At 39.2% G+C, this 4,735-nt stretch overlaps 1 long non-coding RNA gene across 1 annotated transcript; it reads right to left on the minus strand.

Moving 5' to 3' along the window:
• Positions 1-806: 806 nt before the first annotated feature.
• LOC131006687 (uncharacterized) lies at positions 807-3,801 on the minus strand. Its single transcript, XR_009095702.1, has 3 exons — positions 3,604-3,801; positions 1,695-1,770; positions 807-1,098 (listed from the first exon to the last, which is right to left on the minus strand). It is a non-coding gene; the product is annotated as an uncharacterized LOC131006687 (long non-coding RNA).
• Positions 3,802-4,735: the final 934 nt, after the last annotated feature.

The raw sequence follows: 4,735 nt of genomic DNA on the forward strand, positions 1-4,735 counted from the left end.
TCATCCTATTGATCTCAAACCCCAAACCTCTCTTAAGACATATACACACAGACATACGTACACAGGCAAAACACTCTATTCATAAAATCTATCCTGTAGCAAAAGTCGATTTGATATTCCGTCGTACTTGAACATTTGAACGTAGAGACTATGGTTCAACCTTTGATGCAACGTTTACCTTGAATTCGTCGCGTATCGTCATTCTGTGTTTTTCCTTTACCTCGTACATATCTTTTCATTCCTCTTTGTAGTTCAAAAGAATCATTGTTTTCTTGAGGGAGCAGAAATGCTCTAAGTTCTCTTTCATTCTTCTACATCATCACCTTAAGAATCTAGATTGTAGAGATATCCTACTAATCTAGTAGTCTATGTTCTTTTAAAATTGTGATCATGCAACTTATAGCAATCTATGTTCTCCGGGAAAACATATGTCAATTTTTCTATCATTCGTCTGATCATAACATCATAGATTGCGAAAATATGCCATGAAAGGCAAAACATCCAACATTCCATCATAACATGCTCTTCACATAAACATATTCATGAAGCATTTTAGAACATTAACATCTTTAAAACGTTGAAACTGCAGTTACCTTCTTTCCTTGATTGAGCACGATGCAATGGAGTGTTGAGCGGTGCCATATGAACCCATGTAAGTATAAAGAATCAAACTAAACTCGACTCTTTAGAATAAGGTTTCTAGGGCCAGAGCGAACGAACCGCTCTGATACCACTCTGTCACAGCCCACTATCCCAATGACGGGTTAACAGGGTTATGACTTGGGGTGAACAATAAGAAATGGAAATGGACAATTACTTAACATTAAAGTATATGAAAATATCACTTATAGATAAAAAGCTAGGATCATATATGATCATTTGGATACTTATAAAACATACACATAAAAGAGAACTGATTAAGGTGGTTTACCCAATAACACGTGTAACAACTTCATAATATAGAGTTATCCTAATCAAAGTGTTTTGCAGCGGAAAACGTGTGAGATATACATATGAAGATGTATACTCAAGGTTACATTTCTTGAAATGTCAAAGGAACACCCGCTCAACATCATTCCATTCCATCAACTGCTCAACCTGCACATTTAGAAATACATGCAGGGCTGAGTATAAAAATACTCAGTGGGCATAGCCGAAAATACAACATGCATACATATATAAATTGAACTGCCATAACAGTAACACACAGGGGTTTTCTTAAATGACCTGCGCTTACTAAAATATTTCTTTCATTTTCATAAAGTCGATCGGCCGATCATTTTCCTTCATATGATCCATATCTGTTCCTTTCTGTCACGCGCCGGGAAGGAGGCCTCCTTACCACGGACGCCAAGACCGGTCGCAAGCGACTCGCGGTCTCCATAAGTGTACACGTTAACCCTAGCTAGCGACCTTTGTCTAGCATAGGATCCCAATTGGATTTCCTTTAAAGTTGGCGAACCAACACAGATAGGATACATATAAAAACATAAACATTTTTGGCAGTCAATCATTTCATAAACATTTCATTTCATTTCATAAACATTTCATTTTTATTTCATAAGAGTCATTTATCATTTGGGCATAATAATAAACTGAAATTAACAGTTAAAATCATCTCATGCATATATTCGTATAAGAGGCCTACGACACGCAGGGGATCTCTATATACGTATAGTAAAAGTAATGCCCACCTGTATAGGCAATGCCTGTCGTTTAACGTTATCTCTGAATCGGAATAGCAGTGCTAATCCTCATGATGCTCAAAGCCTACAAGAAATCTATTCTCAATAGGTCTCCTTAAATTCTAATCTTAAGTCATGGTGTAGTGCTTAATATTCTATGATTCACTTAGCCGGGTTTTCAAAATTTAATGAATAAATAATTAAAAACATTTCTCTTGAGTTAAGAACACCAACAATATTCTTACTCATCTTTCTTTAATAATTGGAATTATAAATAAAACCAATTAAATCATAAATACTTTTTATTTCATGATGCAAATGAAATGTCATGTCATGCTTAGCATATGATAAGTAATTACTTAAAATATGCACTTAATAATAATTTAATATTATTATAAAAATTATCCTTTAAATAAATTAATCAAACTAATAATAGTTCAATTAATTAAAAATAAGAAAGCCCAATTTAATTAATTGAAGGCAATCCAAAGTCTTTAAAAATAATTAATCAAACTAATTAATAGTCTAATTAAATAAAATAGGGAAGCCATTTAAATAGATGAAATAGAGCTCATGCTTAAATAAATAATAGCCCATATAAATTTAAAAGATGAGGCCCAACTCAATAAAATATGAATGGCCCAGACTGAATAAAATAAATCGGGCCCAGCTAAATAAAATTAAAAATCGGCCCAAGCTTTTTAAAAATCGCAGCCCAAATCTATTTAAAAAATCGAAGCCCATCACTCATAAAAATCGGCCCAAAGAGATTAAAACAAAAGCCCAACTGATTCAACCCAATTCTAAGCCCAACACTCCATTAAAATCGGCCCAAGTCAATTTAATTAAAAATCGGCCCATCAGGCCCAACCTCAAGCCCTAGCCCAAAACTCCCTCCCTTCTTCTCCACCTAACACACGCACACGCACACAACATATCTCTCTCTCCCTTTCAGCCGCTCACTCTCTCTCGCCCTCTGCGCTCTCCTGCCGCCGCTACCGGACGGCAGCGCCGTCCCCGGAGGCCGGCGGCTCCGCCTCCTCTCTCCTTCCCTTCGATCTCTCTCCTTTCCTCACCTCAAGTCTCCCTCTCACTCTTCCAGAAGTAAGCTCGCCGGAGGAGCAGCGGCGACGAGCCGCGCCATCCTCGGCTCTCTCTCAATTGCCCGTTCCTCCCTCTCCCTCGGAATTCCGCTGCCGTCGCCGCCGAAGCTTGCCAGAGCAACAGCGACAGCTGCTGACTACGCTCGGCTTCACTCTTCTCTCGGCTGAAACAGGCCCGACATCCCACCGCGAAGAGCGGCGCCCGAGCCCTAGCTCCCTCTCTCTCACCGTGGCCGGGCGACAGCAGCGCCGCTGCCGTGCCGTGCCTCCCTCTTCCACTCTCGCCGATCTCTCGACCCCAGCCCGCTCGGAATGACAGCAGAGCCGTCGAGCCCTCTCCCAACTCCGGCCGATAGCAGCAGCCATACGCTGCCACCATCGCCGATTCCAGCCCTCAAGTTCCTCCCATTTTTCTCTTGCCTCACCAACAGCAGTAGCTGCTCGCCCATCACCCTCGCACACATCCGGCCGGACAACCGGCAGAAAACTCGTTGCCGTCCCGACGCCGCTAGACACTCATACAACAGACGACAACAAGACCCCAAAGTTCATTCATTTTAAAAAAAAAAATAAATAAACTCTTAGTATACATATGTATATTCATATAAATGCTTGTTATAATAAAGATCAGTGAACATATATATGCATATGATTCTTTGTTTTGTGAAGTTTGAAATTTTTAGAATGTGATACTCAAGAATGGGTTTGTTTGAATTTGTGTGGCAGCTGAAATTGATTCACATATCGTATATTCATTGAGGTGGAGAGTTTGTGTTGTAAGAAATAAATTATGAAATTATGATTGCAGTTCTTACCTCTGCACTTGTTCGTTGGGTTTTCTTTTGAAAGTGAAATATGGCAAATTGTGTGGGAGATTGAGTAAAAGTGGAAGGGGATGGGTGAAGTATATCAGTGGGTTTGGCTGGGAGTTGGTGGTGGTAGTGGGTAGTGATGTTAACTTTTTAAAAAGGAGGGAGTAGGTGGGTGTAGTGGAAGGGAGTAGGTGAGTATATAAAATAAAATAATATAAAAAGTCTTCCGGGTTGTACTATGAAAACTGTAATAATCGATCAGTGTTTGCTTAACTAAATAGCTCGTGTAGATGCTAAATGCTTAATGTTCAATTTAAATAAATATGAAATGCATAAGAATTTAAATGACTAACATTTACAAAAATGATTTTTGCAAATCGTTTGTTGGAATTAAAATAAATCGTTTTCTTTATATCCGGCGTGAATCATCTTACTACTAAATTTCAAAATAAATTCTAAATTGAACTCAGGGAAACGGGGTATTACAGTAAGTGACTGTCACGATCGAACTTAATTAAGAATAATCAAACCGGGAAATCGTGACCAAGGGAGGGAGGTTAGAAACGGGGATAGAAAGGTAGCAACAAATATTAAATGATCGACTCAAATCACTAGTAAGTTTGAACGAATCCGACTTTGTTGAAATAACAAAGTACATAAGAGTATGCAGCGGAATATTATAATCTGATTACATGTATGAAGACATGTATCCAAGAGTTCATTCGTTCATCTAAAGACAAAAGCTCCGCTCATCACTTCATCTTCATCAGCCACTGCTCAACCTGCACATTTAGAAATATATGCAGGGCTGAGTACAAAAGTACTCAATGGACACGTATGCCTAAGTGTAAATATAAATATGCTTCTTGAAACTATAAATTGTCATGCCATCATAAACAGTACAGCAAGGGAGTTTTAGCTAAATAGGCCCAAGCTTACTAAATTCATTTGTGATTCTTAAAGTTCGACTGCAGTCTAAGTTCTCTCGTAATCTATCATATCTGGAACTGTGTGCCGGAGAGGTGGCCACCTCTCATGGACACTTGACCGGCCAACCCGCTCGATGACTCACGGTTACTGGTGTACACTAGTCCTGGCAGGATCGCTATCAACTGCTCAGGACCCGAATTCGATT

Source organism: Salvia miltiorrhiza, chromosome 1 (assembly GCF_028751815.1).
Source record: "Salvia miltiorrhiza cultivar Shanhuang (shh) chromosome 1, IMPLAD_Smil_shh, whole genome shotgun sequence".
NCBI lineage: Eukaryota > Viridiplantae > Streptophyta > Magnoliopsida > Lamiales > Lamiaceae > Salvia > Salvia miltiorrhiza.